Genomic DNA, 22,791 nt, shown 5'->3' on the forward strand with positions numbered 1-22,791 from the left:
TTTTATATTTCCAAAAATTACCATGGAAAGAATATTTTCTTAATTTGTAAATTATAAATTAAAGTACATTGGATTATAATAATAGAAATATCTACATTTGCTTCTTTATTGACACAATGTAGATATAAATAAGACAACAAAATTAGAAGTAATTAAAATTGTGGAGAATTACAATGGATCCTGTTTCTGACCAAGAAGTATTAATGCAAACATCTTTCAAGTTATATATTTACTTATAAAATTTGGAAGACAGACACTCAAGTACATTTTTTCTATGGCTCTAAATATGAGTATAAATTTTCTAAAATGAAGTAAATATTTTTCTATATTGATAAGCCTGCAAAAGATACCAATATATCATTATTTTTCTAATTAATATCAATGAATTATTAATAATTTTACTCTGGTTGGGTAAATAAAAGATATCTTTATTTTTAAAAAATCTTACCTTCTGTATTAGAATCAATACTAAGCATTGGTTCCAAGGTAGAAGAGCAATAATGGCTAGGCAATGGGGTTTGAGTGACTTTCCCATGGATCATACAGGTGGGAGATGTCTGAATCAGCACCTCCTTTCTCTGGGCATGGATCTCAATCTGAGTCATCTCGATGCTCCCATAAAATATCTTTAAAATATATATTTATATTTTTATGTGTTGGAATACAATTTTTATAAGTTGACTCTAATGGGAAAAAGCAGATTATAGTACTATATTTTCCTTTGATGCCTAATATAAAATTGTAGTTATTACTTTCACATGTTACTTCATTATAGGATCTACCACAATTAAATGACAATGTTTCTTAAACATGTTATAAAACTTTTGTAAGTCAAGCCTCCTGATCTCCCTTTTCCCTCACCTATAAAAAAACTACTGTCTGAATATGGTGTCAATAAATCTACAGTCACATTTCCTTCTCATGTTGGTGACAATACCATAGTTCTAAAAGAACTCTGTTTAATCTATGTCTTTGGAAGGAAAAAAATAACAATTTTTTTAAATTACATTTTTATTTTATTCAAATTACATGTCAACAAATTTTAAATATTTATTTTATGACATTTTGCAAATGTTCTCTTCCTCCCACCTCACCCCCTTCCTAGGAATGTAGTAATATGATATAGATTGTATATATGTATTATTAAATAATATATATTTCCTTGTTTGCCATCTTGTAAAACAAGACAGACACATATCCCTTACAGTAGAGAAAAATTCTTGGAGGAAATAAAATGAAGAAGGGGTTTATTTCAATCCACTTTCAGACCCTGTATGTTCCTTCTACAGTACTGGTTATCTTTTTAATCATTGATTCCTTGGAACTGTCCTGTATCCTTGCTTTGTTGATAATAGTTAAGTCATTCATATTTGATTATGATATGTTATTGTTTTGTTGTGTACAATGTTTTTCTGGTTCTGCTCACTTATTGATTAGAGAAATACAAAACAAGTTTTTTATTGAATCTGTTTATTTAGTATATATGGGAAGGTTATATCTCTCATAGTCAGGTCTAAGTTGAAGAAAGAGGGAAAACAACCAGATGGTACAAATCTTCCAATTTTTTTCCTATAGATTCATGTTTTTATTATCAAAGACAATGGTAGCTCCATATTTAGAATCTAAGACCTCAGATTCAATTGTACATGTTATATAAGAAAGTAGTTTTAAATTAAATTTTAATTTCCTCAAGCCAACAAACTGGCTTTAACAAGTGTGCCAAAGACTATTCACTTCACATCTATACAATGGGACTCAATTTTCTTATCTACAAAATTAAGGTTTGGGGTTATATTATATCTAAGTTACCTTCTCATCCTAAATCTTGAACTATTTGAGAATTGTAAAGTAAAAAAAATGATACAGGTTATTAGTGCTGAAAAGCAAGACTGATTAGTACAAGAATGGGCAAAGCATGACAAGCCAAGGCTTAGAGTTTGTCTATGGTTTTGCTGACTCAGTGCCTTATCCTTGACGACCAAGACAAATCTCTGTGCTGGTATAACCAGCAATGGAAACATAATTAACCTTTTTTACATTGAACAACTATGAACAATTGCACAGTTTTACAGTTTTACAGTCTTTTAAAAGCAAAATTTGAAAGACATATCCAAAAGGACATTTCAGCAAATTTCCAGAAAATCTAAAAAATCAATAAGCAGAGGGATCTGGACTTGACAGAGGGAAACTAAACATTAGTGATGACAGCCTATATGTCTTTGAAGTTCATAGAGGTAAGCTTAGAGGGAAATAATGAAAATGAGTGATTGATCTTGTCAGTTCTATCTAGTAACTTGGCATCCAATAAAACTGCTTCACCTTTCACCTCTCTCTCCTTTTGCACACTTCTGCCAACCCAGTTCAGGCTTACAGACACTTTGATGTAATAGTATCCTAATTGCTCTGATTTTCATCTTTGTATCCATAAGCATTCATGAAACCATCAAAATAACCTTTCCTAATCAATGTTTTGACAATGTTATTCGCCTGTTCAAAATGCTCAGTGCTTTGACTCAGATAAAATTTAGACATCATACTTTTATCTTTTAATATATTCACATCTTGGTTCTAATCTACTTTCCCAGAGTTATTTCAATATACTATTTATATACACTATATTCTAGGCAGTCTCAATAACCAGTTCCTCCTCAGTCTTACTCTGCTGTCCTCCACTTCTATGTAAACTATCCCTGATGTCTGGAATATACTACCAGCCTAGTGAAATTCTTCTCTTTCTTTCAAAGCCCAGCTCAGGTATCACTTTCTCTAAAAGGGCAATGTTTTCCAAATCCCATTTAAAATGATCTTTTTTTTTCTTTTCTCTTACGTTATTGTAGTCTATCATTTTCTTTCTTTTTTTTTTTGCTGTTTTATCCCTTTGAATTTCAATCACAGACAAATAACTTGGAAAGTTATTTTTCATTTAATAAATCAGGGCTTGATAAAGTCTGTTGTATCAAATTGAATTATGGCTGAATCATGGCATTTGGATGCAACTTCTATAGTAATAAAGTCCAACTCATACTCAAAAAGATTCCCCATTATAACAGACCTGGAAAGTAGTTATCTATTCTCTACTTGAAGAATTATAGAATGGAAGTCCACCATCTTTGTAAGCAGGTCATTCTTATGGTTGATTTTTATCTTTGTTTTTATCTAATGTCAAGATTAAATTAGTCTATTTGAAATTGCTACCCATTTTCCCTGGTTTTACCTTTTGGAAGCAAACAGAAAAAAAGTCTAATGCTTCTCCCACATTCTATTTTCAAATATTTGGTTCTGTTTTCAAATTCTATTTTCAAATATTTAAAAATAGGTATGTACTTCCCCACCATCCCAGGTCTTTATTCTCTAGGATAAAAATGTTCAGTGTCTTCGAGAACATCTCTTATAATCTAGACTCAAGATCCACAGCCATTTTGGTTGCTTTCATCTAGACCAGTGGTTCCCAAACTTTTTTGGCCTACCGCCCCCTTTCCAGACAAAATATTACTTAGCGCCCCCTGTCACATACTATGACCACCCCCTTACAGTTATTCACTGCCCCCAAGTGCACCTGTGACCATCACCACTCCCCTGGATCGCTGCAGCACCCACCAGGGGTTGGTGGTGCCCACTTTGGGAATCACTGATCTAGACATTCTGCAGCTTATCAATACTTTTCTTAAACTATGGTGCCTAGAATAGAACACAAGGCTACAGATGAGGCCTGATAAGGGAAAAGTATGGAAGCTACACCTGTCTTTTATGTAGTTCTAGGTGTCTTGATCATTTTTTTAGCTACCACATCATGGTGCTTTCTTATATTAAACTTTAAGTCCAGAAAACTTCATGTTTGTTAAGTGTAATTCTTTACATGCTTTTTTCCTTTTGAATTTCACCTAACTGAGTTTAATTCAATGCCTTAGCCTATCAATCCAATGGATACTCCCTACTACTATTTCAGTTCTGCAATTCAACCAGCTCTGAATACATTTAATTATATAATTACTGGTATCTCTCTCCATTTAGTTATCAATATATCATGTTTTAGAATAAGAAATTAAATGAGAATATTTGGGGAGTTTTTCAGAAATCATAGACAACATATGAAAGCCAGCAGATGACACAAAGTTTAGAAACTCAGAAATGCATAAAGTACACATATAGTATATTGCATATCAACATATTTTATCTTTGAATTGAATGATTTCTTTTCTAAAATTAAAATAAGTAAAAGTTAAACTCTCAGAAAAGAAGAGGAAAGTCAGCAGATGACGCAAAAGACTAGAAATGTAGAGTTATCTTAAAAAGTTTAGTATTCACAAATACATAAAATATATGTACTTGTACTTATATATTATTTATAGAGTACACATTTTACTATTTAATAAAATAAATAAATAACTTCATATTTTTTCTTAAAATCAAATTTGTAGCAAAAGAACTATAGGTCTTCATATTGGTTTGGGAAAGATAAGTAAATTTACTGCAGTCTTTCACATGGCATCTTGTGGTGATCTTGCAGTGATCTTTACATCTCAAATTTCTCATATCTTAGGTCTTTTAAATGCCATATATGCTATTTCAATCTTGGGTCCCAAGTGTAGTGCTCCTACTGAAAGTGCTCTCAAGAAATAGAAAGTGATGAACTTGAAGCAAAAAGTAGAATTGTTAGATATGCTTAGTTCAGGCAAAACAGCTGCTACTTTTTGGCCTCCATTAAGGTATTAACGAATTAATCAGAGAAGGAAATCAGTGAAGCAGTTGCTTTAGCTACACCAACAACTGCAAAGCATTTGCATAAACCATAAGATGCACATCTTTCTAGTGTAGAAAGTACAACATTCTTTTGGGTACAGGATTGTTGTTCAAAAGGCATTCCAGTAGATTCTGGCATTGTATGAGTCCCTAAAGGAAAATGAAGGTGAAGGATATACCCCCACAGTTTATGAGTCAGCAAAGACTGATTTGAAAGGTTTAAAAAAGAAGTTTAGTAAAAGTAGTGGTAGATGTAGCATCTGCTGATCAAGAAACAGCTAGGGAAAGGGAATCCCCTGGAACCCTGAAGAAACTAATTAAAGAGAAAGAGAAATAAAATAGACAGACACACATATTCAATGTTGACAAAACTGCTCTGCCTTGCAAGTCCCAGGTTTTAAAGCTGCAAGGGATAGGGTGATCTACACTCTTGTGCCAGTGTTATAGGATTCATAATAAAGACAGCCCTGATTTATAAAGCTGATAATCCTCAAGCTTCAAAAGGAAAAGACAAGATGTTCAGTAAGAAAGCACGGTTGACCAAAGTACTTTTCCTTGACTGGTTCCATCAGTGTTTTGGGTTAAAGGTTAGAAAATCCCTTGCCAACAAGGAATTACTGTTTAAATTTAAAAATTTAAAGTATTATTGCTTCTGGACAATGTCCCAGACACCCAGAACCGTATGAATTCCACATCAAAGGGGTTGAAGTCATCTATATGCCAACTAAAACAATATCTCTCATTCAGCCTATTGATCAGGGGATAATACAGACATATAAAGCACACACTATTAAAAGGAGAGGAAGATCATAGAGACTATGGAAAAAATGTTGATAAACATACTATAATGAAACTATTGAAAAGAGTTCAATATTGCCAATGCCATTATGGTATTTGATAGGTCTACAAAAGCTGTCAAGCCTGAGACAGTAGATTCATGCCGAAAAAAAAGTTTTGGCCAGAATGCTTCATATTATCTGGCACTACTAGGGTTCCAGATTATGCTCCATAAAAAAGTCAGCTTGTGAATTTTGAAAAATATCATGGCTTTAGCTAAGATGATGGGTGGAGAATGGTTTAAAAATATGGAGAAAGAGAAAGTTGATGAGTTACTTATCATCAGCGCAGAAGAATAAGAAGTAATGACAGATGAAGAGGAGGAAGAAGAAAAAACAGTTACAGAGGGAAAATTTACATTTGATAATATAGCAGAGGGTTCCTATTGGTATAAGGACTATTATTATGAAATCCACCCATCAAAGATATATGCCTCGAGAGCCAATCAATTATATGAGGAGTCAATATCTTCCTACACTAACTTCTTTTAAAAATGAAGAGGCAAAATCCCCCCCAAAAATGGAAATCACCATTTATTTCCCCAAGTTAAAACCCAGTATCCTTTTAATGCCGTCCCAGCCACTCCACTGACCCATAACAGCCTTACATATTCTCCTCTTCAGGCCATGGAAGACAATAGTGATGAAGACGTATGTGATGATCTATCTCCATTAATGTAATTGATGAGAATGCTGTAGTTAGTAAATATAAATTTGTGATGTTAATGATAGGTTTGTAATAACATATAAGGTACCATCTAAAGTATATAGTATAGTAAATAAGTTAGTTGGTGCATGTATATATGGTATGTGTATCTTAACTATATGACAAGAATCATATGCTATATGTACATATGTGGTCATGAATTTTCATCATCACCATCGTCAACAGGCATTTAACTTGTCCATTTCAAGTTAGATTAGAGAGATATATCACAGGCTAATGGTGAGTACAAGTAGGAAACTTTAACATTTTTTACTGTCTTTTGTTTTATATTCAGTGTGATCAGTGTTATTTTCCTCAGATTTATTTCATTTTTTAAAAAATCATATTTATTTCATATTTTTATTTCTTTTCATATAGTATTATTTAACAGTAATGTATATTTAGCCTGTGATCAAATACTTAAACTAAAATTTAAAACAACATACCATAAACAATCCATAAAAGTTTTCTTCTCTGGTTCCAAAAGGTCAAAAAGTTTTATGTGGGTTTTCCAGATGTCAGGGGCACTGGGCCCCTAACCCTTGTAATGTGGAAAAGATACCTGAATATCATTACTTATTCTTTCCCTACAATATTACTACCTATGTATTCTTAAAGTCAAATTTTAAATAGGTATTATAATAACACTGTTGTGTACATGTGTTATACAACAGATATTTCCTTATTCATCATGTTGTGAAAGAAGACATATATCACTAACATAAGAGAAAAATTCATGGAGAAATAAAGTTAAGAATGCTATGCTTCAATCTGCATTCAAACTTGATCAGTTCCTTCTATGGCAGTAGATAAGCTTTTTTTCATCATTAACTCTTTGGGGTTGTCCTGGATCTTTTTATTGCCAATAATGTTTAATTCATTCACAGCTGATTAACATACATTACTGCTGTTACAAGTTCATATTCTACTGTGAGAAACAACATGTACATTTATAGTTTTATAAACATCTTCAAAGTTATTAAATAAACTAAAAGTTGGAAGATTAAACAAGGCATTTGAATTCATCCTTAAGGGATTCTAAGAGAAGAAGTTAGATATAATTAAAATGAGGAAAAGTCAGATCATTTCAACTATGAGAGATAGCAATGCAAAGACAGAAATGGGAAATGTAGTAATATTTCCCAGGAATACTAAGAAGTCTAATCACACTGGGACCCATTGGACATGGAAACATGGAAAGTAATAATGATTAACATCTAGTAAAATAGGTAGAGACCAGGTGTCATGCAGAGAAAAGTTTATATTTACTTCTACAGCTAATAGAGGGCATTGGAATATATTGAGTAGGGAAGTAATAGCCAGAATTGTCCTTTAGGGAAATCATTTTGGCAGTTCTGCGGAGTATAGAGAGTATATTACATATATTGTCAAGGCAAGGAAATCAGTTTTGAAGCCATTCTAATCTTCCAGGAGAGATGGTAAAGTCCTGAAATAAGGTGGTGACTGTGTAGATGGCAAGAATGGAATACATGCAAGAGATTTAGCAGTTGAAAGAACCTGGCTAGTGACTGAATCTGTGTAGTTAGTGAAAGTGAGAATTCAAAGATGGCACTGACATTACAAATAGGGTTTTTAAAGAGAAAAGTGTGACCCCATTACAAAAACAGAAAAGTTTGGAAGAATGGAGGGTTTGGAGGCTAAGATAATGAATTCTGTTATGGATTGCTGTGTTTAAGATACCTCTAGGACAGTGATAGTGAATCTTTTAGAGACCAAGTGCCCAAACTATAACTCTCATGCTGTGTGTGAGCCCCGTCCCCCTTTCCCCAGAGAGGGGAGGGAGGAAGTGCTCCCATTTGACTGCTGGACAGAGGGGTGGGTAAATGTGAGAAATGTTCTCAGGCATGATGGAGAGAGGGAGGGGAGTAGCCTCCCACACACTCATACCATAGGTTCACCAACAAAGCTGTAGGACATGCAGTTCAAAAAGTTCAATAGGCACTGAATCTGCACTGTAACTCAAGAGGGCTAGACATAGATCCAAGAGTTATAAACACAGATAGTGAAATCCAGGTAAGTCATTGAAGCCACCAGGAGAAAATGTTGAGAAAAAAGTGAAGAAGACCCAGGACAGTGCCTGGGAGTACACCTATACTGGTTCTACCACTATGAATATTCATAGTGGTAAGAATATGAAATATATATACAAAAAAATGATTGAGAAATGTGGGATATGTATATACAAAAAAAAGATTGAGAAGGAGCAGTCTGATGGGCAATAGTAGAACAAAGCTGGTGAAGTACCATGGAAACCCCTAATAGAGAGCGTATTCAGGAGGAAAACCTCCTTGTAGGTTTTATGAAACCTACAAGCCTTGACAGGTGCTTCAGAAAACCAGAAATATTTGGAGCTAGCCAGATAATGCCATGCTTCTCAAGTACTGATTCCATGATTCAAGTAACATGGCACTATTTAATTATTCCCCAGGTTTTTTATTCTCAGGTTCAAAATTTATGTCTATTAAATGCATTGAAAATCTTTAGCCAGCATTGGTGCTGGTGACAATAGCTATCCACACAAACCCAATACAAGTGAATTCATATATTTAGTTATTAATTCTTTTCTACACTTTTTGGAATAAATAATAATCTAAAATCATTAAATCACATAAATCTTCCACTCAGGGCACCATTATGTTGAATTTAATAATATTTTTCTTACTTCAGTGAGAAACTAAATTAAATTGAGAAAATTGACATAATTGATGATGAGTAACATAAAGGCACATATTCTAGAACTCAGAATATATATTTGTCATGTTTTATATATGCATACATATGTGCATGTATGTATACGCTATCTGAAAAATAAGTTGCACTTCTATATCTGTAATATTTAACATTTTCCTTAACGCTTTTCTTAATTTTTCTCTTTTTAAATTCTGTTTTTATAGTTACTACAAAGGTAGTCTGACCCAGTGGAAATAACCTGTGACATAAAGTCTTAAGATGTGGGTACTAGACATATCTTTGCTACCAATTGACTATTATATTAAATTATAATAACAATAATAATAATATGAAACTTAAAGTAGATAGTACCATAGCAAATACTCATTATCTCTAAGATATATGGAATGAAAAGCTTTCAAAATAATAATTTAAACCATGCAGCATGTCACACAATAATGTCAAGAACACTTAATATTAAACCTCACATTTTTCAGGGAATTTGCAAAAGCCCATTATTACTTTTCCAGACCTTAAAACCATTTACATCTCTGCTAAGTAGAACAAAGCATGGTTTCCAAATTAAAGAGGGAGTTGAAACTAATTATCTTTGTAAGCAGTTGATCTAGGTGGTAGAAGCATAAGTAATGAGTTAAAGTTGCGAGGAAGTAAAGTTAAAATCAATATAAGAAACAATTTCCTAAAAATTAGTGATATCCACAAGAAGAATGAATAGACTGCCATGGGAAAACTTGGGTTGATTCTTATTGAATTCTTCAAGCATAGGCTGGATAAATATCTACTGGATATATTACATTGGGGATGGCTTCTAGATATAGGTTGGCCATTGATGTCTCTTAAAAACTCCAAAATTCTGATATTTCTTTATAATAATGACTAGGCAGTTAATTGGGATACAGCAATTGCCAAATCAAAAGATATCAAGACCATGTCCTGAGGCAGAAAATGTTTCATGTCCAAATTATTTGTTGGGGGTAGTACAGAAATTAATTTGAATGGGAAGAAAAAAAGGATAACAAATAATTGAAGAAGCCAGGAAAATGAGCTCCAAGAAAAAGAATAATGAATAAAGAGTTCACAGATCACGTTATCCAGGAAACATTGATAGGTACCAGTAAGGCTTTCCAAGATCAAGCCAGGAACAAATCTGTCTTTTGATTAGAGGTGGAGTAGGTGACAGAATAGGCTGAAGATCTGAAAATCAGAATTACAGAGAGAGCTATTGGCCAAATTTCATTGCCAAACAGTCTGTGAGTCAGAATTAGGTTAGAGAAAACAAACCTAGATGCCTGGTCATAGAAAAATTATTTCAAAAATGTTGGAGACTACACCTTACTTTAAAGAAGCTGAGACAGTTCACAGGTCATGACTAGCTGAAATTGAAAAGTGGAACTCTTGGGGCCCTTACAGTATTATTCTGTTAAAAAAAATCAATGTTGGGAACTATGTTTTCCTATTTAGAAAATAAGTAAATTGATTGAAGTAAGGAATAAAGAGAAATTAAGACTAGTTCCTTAACTTATCCTTCTTCCATCCTTTTTACTACCTTCCTTCTTTATAGTATCTTGGAGTGATGAAGCATCTCTATATTTCTGTTAGGAATATATTATCCCTAACAGTAAGCACTTTATGAAGGTCTTGAAATACCATATAACCCTGATGATTTGCCAAAAAGGGTTCTTGGTATGTTTTTCAATATGATGTGACAGATGATATATGGATCACTTAAAAACTAGACACTTTAAAAAATAGTTTGCTTATATAAGCAAGTATTGCTACAATAAGTAGAGAATTTTTAAATGAAAAACCAAGTAATCATGATTTCTATTGACTTTGTTAGTTGCATGCTGTCCTGTAGGGTTAAGTCCTTGCCAGCCAGCAGATGGAGGCAGAATTCCTCAGTGAATCATGTCATTGTTCACAGATGCTCTTTTCTTGGATTTATTCTCTCCCCAATAGGGGAGGGGGTAAACAATAAGATTTTCTCTCCTATCTTGAAGAATATATTTCCCTGCCTTTACCTGATGTTTTGTTAGTGATAGGTCAAGAGACCAAATGCAAAAGAAGAAAAGATATTCTTTTGGAAATGAAATGGGACCTTCAAAAGAGTGGGCAAAATCAAATGAGACTAATTTTTTTCTCTAGAGTTCTTTTACATGTTTCTTTTTTCTTATTTATGATATTGATGTATTATTTGCACTTCATTTTCTGTATCCAGCTGGGTATATAGGCATGGGGATTTACCTTCTAGTTTTGGATTGAACCAAATGTCTAAGTTGTAACTAAGTGTAAAAAACACAAGTATCAAAAGGGTATCAAGTCAGCCAGGCCTAGAGACGGGAGGTCCTAGGTTCAAATCTGGCCTCAGACACTTCCCAGCTGTGTGACCCTAGACAAGTCACTTGACCCCCATTGCCTACCCTTACCACTCTTCTGCCTTGGAGCCAATACACAGTATTGACTCTAAGACAGAAGGTAAGGGTTTTTTTTTTTTTTAAAAAGAAGTGGATCAGGTCAAATGAGTTTTTTCTCTTTTTTTTGTTCATTCATAGTATTACCATCTGTTTTATTATATAAGATAGCTATATAGTTAATTGGATTGCTGCTAAAATTTACATTTACAATTACTAGTAGATGCTAGTTTTTCAGTAGATTGAGTCTTTGCAATAATGTAGATTCTCTTTCTAGTGATAATGTCAGGCAAATAGAATTTTTGATATGTAAACAAATAGCATAAAATTACTTAAACATTTCAAACACGTTTGACTTTTTTAAAGCATTTATTAATATTTATTCATGCTCTTACTTTCCCCTTCAACCCCAACTTCCCCCTCCCCCCCATAGCTGATGTGTATTTCCACTGGTTTTAATATGTGTCATTGATCAAGACCTATTTCCAAATTGTTGATAGTTGCATTTTGTGGTAGTTTCGAGTCTACATCCCCAATGATGTCCGCCTCAACCCATGTGTTCAAGTAGTTGTTTTTCTTCTGTTTCCACTCCTGTAGTTCTTCCTCGCAATGTGGGTAGCGTTGTTTTCCATAAGACCCTCAGAATTGTCCTGGGTCATTGCATTGCTGCTAGTACAGAAGTCCATTACATTCGATTTTACCACAGTGTATCAGTCTCTGTGTACAATGTTCTTTTAGCTCTGCTCCTCTCACTCTGCATCAGTTCTTGGAGGTCTTTCCAGTTCACATAGAATTCCTTCAGTTTATTATTCCTTTGAGCACAATAGTATTCCATCACCCGCATATACCACAGTTTGTTCAGCCATTCCCCAATTGAAGGGCATCCCCTCATTTTCCAGTTTTTTGCTACCACAAAAAGCACAGCTATAAATATTTTCGTACAAGTCTGTTCATCTATGATCTCTTTGGGGTACAAACCCACCAATGGTATGGCTGGATCAAAGGGCAGGTATTCTTTTATAGCCCTTTGAGCATAGTTCCAAATTGCCAGCCAGAATGGTTGCATCAATTCACAGCTCCACCAGCAATGCATCAATGTCCCAATTTTGCCACATCCCCTCCAGCATTCATTACTCTCCCCTTCTTTCATTTTAGCCAATCTGCTAGGTGTGAGGTGATACCTCAGAGCTGTTTTGATTTGCATTTCTCTAATTATTAGAGATTTAGAACACTTTCTCATGTACTTATTGATAGTTTTGATTTCTTTATCTGAAAATTCCCCATTCATGCCTCTTGCCCATTTATCAATTGGGGAATGGCTTGATTTTTTATACAATTGGTTTAACTCCTTCTATATTTGAGTAATTAGACCCCTGTCAGAGTTTTTTGTTATAAAGATTTTTTTTCCCACTTTGTTTCCCTTCTGATTTTGGCTACATTGTTTTTGTTTGTACAAAAGCTTTTTAGTTTGATGTAATCAAAATCATTTATTTTACATTTTGTAATTTTCTCTAACTCTTGCTTGGTTTTAAAATCTTTCCTTTCCCAGAGATCTGACAGGTATACTATTTTGTGTTCACTTAACTTATTTATAATTTCCCTCTTTATATTCAAGTCTTTCACCCATTCTGAATTTATCTTGGTGTAGGGTGTGAGGTGTTGATCTAAACCTAATCTCTCCCATATTGTTTTCCAAATTTCCCAGCGGTTTTTGTCAAATAGTGGATTTTTGTCCCCAAAGTTGGGCTCTTTAGGTTTATCATACACTGTCTTGCTGACGTCATTGACCCCTAGTCTATTCCATTGATCCTCCCTTCTGTCTCTTAGTCAGTACCATAGTATTTTGATGACCGCTGCTTTATAGTACAGTTTAATATCTGGTACTGCTAGGCCCCCTTCCTTCACATTTTTTTTCATTATTTCCCTTGATATTCTTGATCTTTTGTTATTCCAAATGAACTTTGTTGTAGTTTTTCCTAATTCAGTAAAAAAGTTTTTTGGTAGTTTGATAGGTATGGCACTAAATAGGTAGAATGGTCATTTTTACTTTTGACATTTTTTGATGAATGTTGCTCCTTAAGAATGCAACTTACCATGGTAGAAACCATATTAAAGAACGATTCAGGAGACTTGGGTTTTGGACTTGGTTATACTTGTTGTATATAACCTTAGGGCTCAGGTTCCTTTTCTGAAAAATGAAAGGATTATATGAAATGATCTCTATTGTTCCTTCTATTTCAGTCTGAGATACCTTTAGGCCCTTTAATATGTGATTAGGAATCAACAGGAAAAAAGGAAGAAAGTGGCAATGTTGGAAATAACATTGGAATATCAATTATACATGTGGTAGGATTATTATTTAAATAATATAATGAATAGTGCTTCACACACTGTCAAGATTAAGAACAGCTAACATCTATGAAGCTAGATAGAAAAAAAAGAGAGGTATATAGGGTTCTTCCATTTGAATTTTATTCCTCCAGTTCAGTTTTTTAATCATATCCATTGTTTGCTGTCATTGGACTCTTTTTTTTTTTTTTTTTTTTTAAAACCCTTACCTTCTGTCTTAGAGTCAATACTGTGTATTGATTCCAAGGCAGAAGAGTGGTAAGGGTAGGCAATGGGGGTCAAGTGACTTGCCCAGGGTCACACAGCTGGGAAGTGTCTGAGGCCAGATTTGAACCTAGGACCTCCCGTCTCTAGGCCTGGCTCTCAATCCACTGAGCTACCCAGCTGCCCCCTGTCATTGGACTCTTAAGCAGTCTAGTGAAGCCTATGCATCCTACCCAGGATAATATTTTTAAATCCTTGAAATAAAATACAAAGGTAACCAGTTATAATTAAATATAAACATATTTTTAAAAAATAAAAGGAAGTGCATGGATACTAGGCTAAGAATCTTATCTCTGTGTATCAAAGTATTCTGCCCCACTCCAGTGGTCCTCTCTGGAACTACAAAGGTTTTCAGTTAATATTACATTTCCAATTATTATTTAGAAAATAAAAACAGCAACATATATGTATACACATATACACACACACATATATATGTGTTTGTGTCGGTTGCCAAAAATCAATGTGCTGCATAATTATAATTGAAGAGAAATTGAATAGAAAAGGGATATATATACATATATATTCAATATATGTATAATAGAAAAGGGATACATCCTTTTTCTATTCAATTATAATTATGCAGCACATTGATCTTTGGCAACCATTAGCAAATAATCTCTTCCTGTGAGTGGGCTGGCAAATCGAGGTAATAACATCTTAAAGAAGTTAGATTTTTTATTGGAAAGCCAACATGGCTAATAGAAAAAATGCTGGGATTGAAAACAAGAAGGTATAGGTTAAAATAAAATCTCAGATCCTAATTATTTTGCCAATGACAAATCAATAACATGTATCTCAGATGATGTCCTAGAATTTAGCTACAAAATTCTACAGGTTGGTTAGGGAAGTTGCCACATCATAGATTCTTCATCATAATTTTTTTATCTAAAAAATCTAATTCTTATAAATAATAGACCTGGGAAGAATAATTGAAGAAATTTAAGTGATGGCAAAATATATAAATAAATTTAATTAAATGTAATAATAATAATAAATCACAAGGCTCTTCAAGCAAATAAAGACTCAAAATCAAAATGAAAAATTTAATAATACTCTAGAAATATGCTTCAAAACATTTCAGAGAGATAAAGTGCTGACATAATAAAACAGCTTTCTTATAGTCTGCCTGTGAGTCTCTCCCCTCTCTGTTTTACTGTGGAACATCAAAGCTTGCCTTGAACCTCACTACATTAGGAATTATAGGTCTGCTTTCAATTATCTAATTAGATTACCTAAAAGAATTGTTCTCACTCATTAAGAGTGTTGAAACTGTAGAACTTGCCTTCCACTCACCTCTAAACTTTTTTTTTTCTCAACTTACTAACTAACCTGCGCATGTCAGAAGACTAATGTTTTACTCTTTCATCCTGTGAATTTCTTGACCAGTTATGTGAAACTTGGGCTAGGAATGGAATACAGACTAAATTATCATTTGCATTAAGATGTTCAGCCAACATTTGTGAAATATCTGCCATGTTTAAGATAATAGCAAACAATTAGCAAGAAATTACCTACTATGTGCCAAACCCTACACTGGGAGCTGAAGACACAAAGCCAAAGAATGAAATAATTCTTCATCTCAGTGAACTTCCATTCTATTAAGAAATATGACATTATATACAGTAGTATATACAAATATATACAGCACAACTTCCAAAATAATAACTAGAAAGGGTTAAATAGAACTTGGATTAATAATTGATTATCTATATTTATGAAGTTAAAACATCTCAACAAGATCACAAGGAATTCTATTCCAATATAAAATTTCTTATTGTTGCCAAAGGTAGCCAACACTTAAGCAAACTAATTAGCCTGTTCATAACTTCCTCCTTCCTTCTTTTCTTTAGATATCATATTATCTCTCCTTAGAAAAGCTTTTCCTTTTTTTCCACTATAATCCTTGCTTTCCTTAAAAAAGAAATCATAAAACCTTAGGAGATTATGTGTGTCTAATTAAACAAGACTGGGCTACTTGATCGACCATCAAATGCTGCATTTTCTCATTCTGAAATATACTTTTCAAGAATTCTTTCACTAAAGAAAACAACACAAAACAAAATATCTCTTCAAAATTTGCTTCCAGCATAATACATTATATAGTAACTGTTTATAATTATAAAAATATACTTACATAAAAATTGAATTATCTATTAATTATCAGCAATGTATTTTTTTAAATTCACATTAATATATGAGTTGTGTTTGTTAAATTCTTTGCCTGAATATTTATTTAAAGTGTTAGGTAAACATAGTGTTTTAATATTCAAAATATTTTCTCTTTTAATTTAAACTGTAGTCTCATATCTTGTTACCTATCATTACTATTAGAATAATGATGCTTTACTAGATATTTATGAAAAATAATAATAAAAACACAATTAAAAAATTTTTAATACATTTTAAACACTAATACTTTTACCATAATTACTAACAAATTATGGAGTCACTGATTTGTGTCATAACTTTTCTACCTTACCTTTATGTTAGTACTTTTGTCAGAGGCATTGTCTTTTCACAACTTTTTTTCTGATATAAATTCAAGTATCCTATCAACCAGTTTTTAAAAATTAATAAAGACATTAGGAAAAGGCAAATGGCATATTTTTATGTACTTATTATAAATATGAAGTTTTTTAACATTCAGATTACTTATAATGTGACAAGTTTAGGGACTTTGGGTAATGATTGAAGGACATAAATGATCAAAAAAGCTTTGGGGGTTAGCAGAGAATTCCTTTATACTTTGAATGTAGATGAGAAAAACGTATTTGACTTGTGGTACAGAAAAATGTGCTGTACATGTTTTGTAATACACATCACACATACGCATACATGTACATGTATATATAATAAAAGTTAAAACCTTAAATGGCAACTTAAGGGCATCTTAGCTCTATTGTTGGGCCTGGAGACAAAGACCTAACTTCACAACCAACTTCAGACACCTTTGTGCTATGTGACCCTGAGCACATCACTGAACTTCATTTGTTTCCTCATCTGTAAAATGGGGGTAATTATAACACCTTCCTCCCAGCATTGTTGTGAGCGTAAAAGGAAAATAATTTGTGTGCTTTGCAAACCTTAAAAGTTTCTATAATGATGCTAGTTATTATCACTATCATTATGTAGAAAAGTTATGTGTAATTGAAGTCATAATTTTCATCAGTACTACATGATTTATAATCTAAATATCATTCATAATTTGAAAAACTAGAATTAATGACTATTTTAACTGTCATTTTATGCTGTACATTGTAGGGAGTGGAAAAGGTAGCCATCTTAAGGTATAATAAGTTGTATATTGGCCAAAATCATTTTTATTGATTTATTTTCATTTTTTAAAAAGAGAATCTTAAATAGGTTTGAATAAACACAACAATTTAAGTCCCTACCACCTTCTATGTTGCTGTGGACTTCTTCACTACTCAACTCATTGCTAAGCACTTAAAATTATTTGTTAGTATAGGCTGCTAAATTAGTGTGCAAACTTCAGCTTAGGGTAGTGATGGTGAATCTATGGCACAGATGTCAAAGATGGCATGCAGAGTACTCTCAGTATGCACACGGTCCCTCTCCTCCACCCCCCAGAGTTTGTTACTAGAAAGTCAGAGGGACTCTGGTAGAGCTGCTTCCCTCCCCATCTCCACCAGGCCTGATGACATTTTTTCATATCCCCCACCCATCTACCCAGCAGCCCAATGGGAGCACACAGTGGAGAAAGGTGGGCAATACATAGGCAGCAGAGCTGGAGGGAAATGGAGTACTTGGGCCACTGCCCTCCCCCTCTCCATAGTGCCTGAGGATATTTCTCACTTCACTTGCTGTTCTGCCCAGCAACCCAATGGGAGTGCTTCCTCCCTCCCCTGTGTGATGTAAGGGGGATCAGGGCACACCCAGCACTCATGAGGGGGGCAGGCATGGCACTCAGTCTGGGGGGGGGCAGGGCCCACACTCTTGTCTGTAGAAGGTTCGCCATCACTGGTTTAGGATATGAAATTTTTCTGATGTTTCTAGTTTCTTATCCTATCCTGTTATTAACATAAATTTGTATTTAACAACTTATATTTAAACAAATAGGGCATGTTTCCCAAAGATAACAAAATATTTATAAGCACTTGAAAAATCCTGTACTTATTTTGTGGTGGTGATATTTATTAATGCTTAAATCATCTCCAAAAATATTGTTGTCTAAGACTTTTTTATCTAGTTCAGTGATGGGAAAACTTTGTAAAGAGGGGGCCAAAGGAAAGGAAATGCTCATCTATCAGTCTGTTTCTAAGGCAACTCTTTCAAAGTTTCATTGTATTGTATCCTATTCATTGTATTCGTCAGATTAGGAATAATGTCGCACAGCTGGATAGAACATTTCAGGGGGCCACATCTGGCCCACAGGCTGTAGTTTGCCCATCACTGATCTAGTTGATCTTCAAATGCTATATATACATACATACATACATATATATATATATATATATGTTTACCCTAAATTATTCACTTTTGAATAAAATATCAACCCTTTTAAAAGTGGCTAATATAAGCTTTCTCACTCTTCCATTTTGAAAGTGCTACTTATACCTTCACTAATATATTTTAGAGGTGAAATTTGAAGTAGTTTTAAAAGGGTTTGTTACATAGATTATGAATTTAAATGCCATAGTAAGTTCTGATAATCTACCCTCTTTGTCATAAAACACTGGTAATCTTAGACCATGATATTAACAATATCGAGATTATATGTTTTTAACATTAATGAAACTGTGCCTCGTTCTATGTTTTTGCCTAAATATCTTGGAAAATAGAGTAGTGATAGCAATGAATCATTAAGCATTTATGTTTGTAAATTTCTACTATATTCTAAGCACTGTTTTGGTGGTTGGGAAACCTTCTAATGCAAGAGATAGGGTAGAGGGAGGAGACAACACTTAGATGTATAAGTTTATACTAGTTTCACATGAAATAAATTATATATATATCCCCCCCCCCCGGGGAGGACCTGGATAGAAATTGGTAAAAAGTAATACTAGCAGCTGTCTTCAGGTCTTCAGTGTGATTTAAGCCTTGAAAAAACTGATATTCTAAAAAGGTTTCAGTATCTTTAATCTAAGGTCATCTGGTAATGAGTATGTGAGTGAATTAGTGAAAATGCATCTGTGCTTCTGAGAAAAGAAATACAAATGTTAATATTCTTGAAAAGTAAATATTAGCAGACATTTTAGGTTACTATAATTTAAAATCTAAATTATTACACATAAAATTTGTCAAAATCTACTCTGTAGTAATCCTATTGTTTTTCTTCTGTGAAAGTGTTTTTCCTAACATATATGATCACAGAGTTGAACAGGAATGGAGTAGGATGGATTGCTTTAAGAAATTTACAATGTTCTATTTATGATCCAAAGTTTCCTATGAAAGTAAAGCAAGGTCTATCTTTTCAGTAATGTTGCTGATATGTCACTGGCACTGAAGAGCTAAGAGAATCCACTTAGAAACCAATGGTGTGAGCAAACTACAAGAGACAACTAACGAGGACCTCCTAATAATAGGAAGGAGCAGGGAAGAACATCATTAGGAAATTGTATGATGGGAAGAAAAGATAATTTATTCATGTGAAATTTATTCATGTGAATGATAAAACAAAGAAAGTCAAAATTCCCTACTACTTGCCATTTTTACAGGTACAAATGTAAAAATGTCTTCTAACACATTGTGATAAACTTTGGCAATCAGATGAACAAGGTGCACAAGGGATGGGCAAGTAAGGAAGGTGTGTGATCCTCTAGTGACAGAAATTCATGAGTCTATAATGTCAGAGATCAATGTGATCATTTTCTGTTAAAATTTTCAACATATAATTAAAAGATGTATGCACTTATTTCAAAGTATATATTTTTGTTACTTCAATTTATTTCAAAAATATATGACAAGGGGCTGCTGGGTAGCTCAGTGGATTGAGAGTCAGGCCTAGAGACGGGAGGTCCTGGGTTCAAATCTGGCCTCAGACACTTCCCAGCTGTGTGACCCTGGGCAAGTCACTTGACCCCCATTGCCCACCAAGTTAAGGGTTTAAAAAAAAAAAAGAAAAAAATATATGACAAAAGGAAATGAAAATGTCATGTTTAAATGACCTAATTAAAACAAAACCAAAAGGCCTACTAGTAATTCTGTCACAAATGTTTTATTATTAGCATTATGTAAAATTATTTTAATTGCTGGAAAACATACAAAGTTCAATACTTTCAGTTTTAGGTTACCATTATTTTGACTGATTTTGAAGTACTATACACTATAACATTTTAGGAAGCAAATAAAATTGGCTATAAAGGGAGCTATATTTAATTTATATTATCAAAGTAATTTTAAAAAATCATTTCTTAAGTCATAATAACCAAAGTTTAATGAATTAAAAAACTTGAACTTAATGAAGGAAACTCAAAAGTTATTCATATTGAACATGGTAATCCACATAGCAAAATATATGTTGAAGACATTTTTTATCAACTTCTACTAATAACTAAAAAGATGCCACAATACATATTTTTAAAACTTCTGTTCTCATTAATTTTCAATAGTCTTGGGATTCAGACATAAAAGATAATTTCACAAATTAATGGTATACTTTTAAAATAGAAAAATGCTTTGTGAAGCATAATGATTCCTGAGAGTTATTGACAAACCTTGCAAATCAATTAATTTAGGTTGGGAAATCTACTGATTTTTATCTTTAAACACATCAATTAAACTATTACTGTAACATCAGATAATTTTTAAATTTTTAAATGTTCCAAGTAGCCATCTATGTAAACCCTTTAAAATATAGAAGGCTGGTTAGGGGCCCTTATTAGCTTCCTTGGGTTTCTTGGGGCTTTTCATTTTTATCTCCCTTTGCAGGTAGTGAATATGTCTGTCAGGAAGCTGGAATATTATGTCAACATGAATATACATTGGGGTGATATAGACAAACAGAATGAAACTCTAAGAAGATGTTGTAGGAGCAGCAGTGAGTTATCAAAGTTGGCTGTATACTCCCTGTCTCAGTGCATTAGGGAGCATTAAAGTATAAACAATCAGCAATCATCATTATAGAGGGAGATCAGGGATATATTATCTTATGGAGAAAGCCGTAGGATAGATAAATAGTATAAAGGAATAGGAATTAGGCTATAAGGGAGATCGCAAAAATAAGTATTTTCCTCAGTAAAAGATGACTTTTCAGCATCCTAGGGATGACTGAATATAATCTCTTTGCAGGATCTGAACTACTTTCATAATTTGTCACTTGAAACACTGAGGAGGTGGGAAAGTATAGATAGCATGAAGTTTGGACAAATTACCTAAATTAATAAATAATGATTATTGGATTATGCTAAGTTCATACCTGGCAACATCTCCATAATATCATTCCATAAGATACTTCCAGAAGATAACTCCTAATTCTGATCAACTCTTAACCAGATAGGCAACTCCTTTGGAGTGGATAGAGTTCTGGAATTGGACTCAGGAAACCCCTAATTCAAATTTTGCTTCTGACATTTAGGAGTTGTATATCCAAGCCCATGGGGGTCACTTAATTTCTCTGTGTATTAGCTTCCTCAGCTATAAAATGGAGATAGTATTTTTCTCATAATGTTCTTGTATAGTAGAAGTAAGATAATATGTGCAATGTACTTGATAAACTTTTAAAACACTAGATAAATAGCTGTTAGTGGTTATTAATGAGTCACCACAAATAGACCTCTTTGTTCCCTGTGATTTGGGAAATCTAATGAATCTGAGACCATTTATTCTCTGTGATACTCAGGAAATGGAATACTTTACCTTATTTTGCTATAAGAGTTTGGTTACTCCTAATGAAACTACTCTTCATGAGAATAAAATATCCTTTTAATTTAATCACAAGTAAAAACAGAAACAAAACTGCTACCTTGAAAAATATGCAAAAATTATAATTGTCAGCAGCTGTATATCTATTTCATCTTGAAAGCTTAGAGTAGTTTATGTTCAAAACATTTTTAGTAAGAAGATATATACTTCATCAGTGTAGGTACTCCCTCTCCTCTATTCCTTCAATGTTTTATTAGAGTTTATGTGACCCACAGATTTTATCATCTGTCTAACATTGCATTATCATCAAATAGCAGATATAGAGTCTGTCAAACTCAAAATCTTTTCAGCTTGGCTTGTCCTGTTAAAACTTGCTCATGATTAGCAGAACAGTAGGTTGTAAGAACAAAATTACTCATCCAACAAGTATGAACCCCCTACTCAACCTGTACTTTCCTTACCACTAAGATGTAAAATTTCACCAAAATGAATGATTATTATGGGAGACAGAAAGGAGAAGTAGATAGAGAACTGAGTCCAAAGTCAAGAAGCTATGTGTTCAAGTCATGAATATGATACATAATGATCTTATTACATGAGGACACAAGGCAAATCACCTATACTTTCAGTACTCTAGATAAATCATTAAAATTTTATGTTTTAGAAAAACTACTGACCTGATTTGACTCAGATTTCCTCAAAAGTGAATTTTTATGCAAATGAAATCAGAGGTCAAATCTCTATTCACTATTTTTTTAATATTTCATTTTTTAAAAATCCTTACCTCCCATGTTAGAATGAGTACTTTGTATTGGTTCCAAGGCCAATGAACAGTAAGTGCTAGGCAATGGGGGTTAAGTGACTTGCTGAGGTTACACAGCTTGAAAACATTTGAGGGTAGATTTGAACTCAAGACCTCTCATCTCTACACCTGGCTTTCAGTCCT

The sequence above is a fragment of the Gracilinanus agilis genome, chromosome 3, assembly GCF_016433145.1.
Source record: "Gracilinanus agilis isolate LMUSP501 chromosome 3, AgileGrace, whole genome shotgun sequence".
NCBI lineage: Eukaryota > Metazoa > Chordata > Mammalia > Didelphimorphia > Didelphidae > Gracilinanus > Gracilinanus agilis.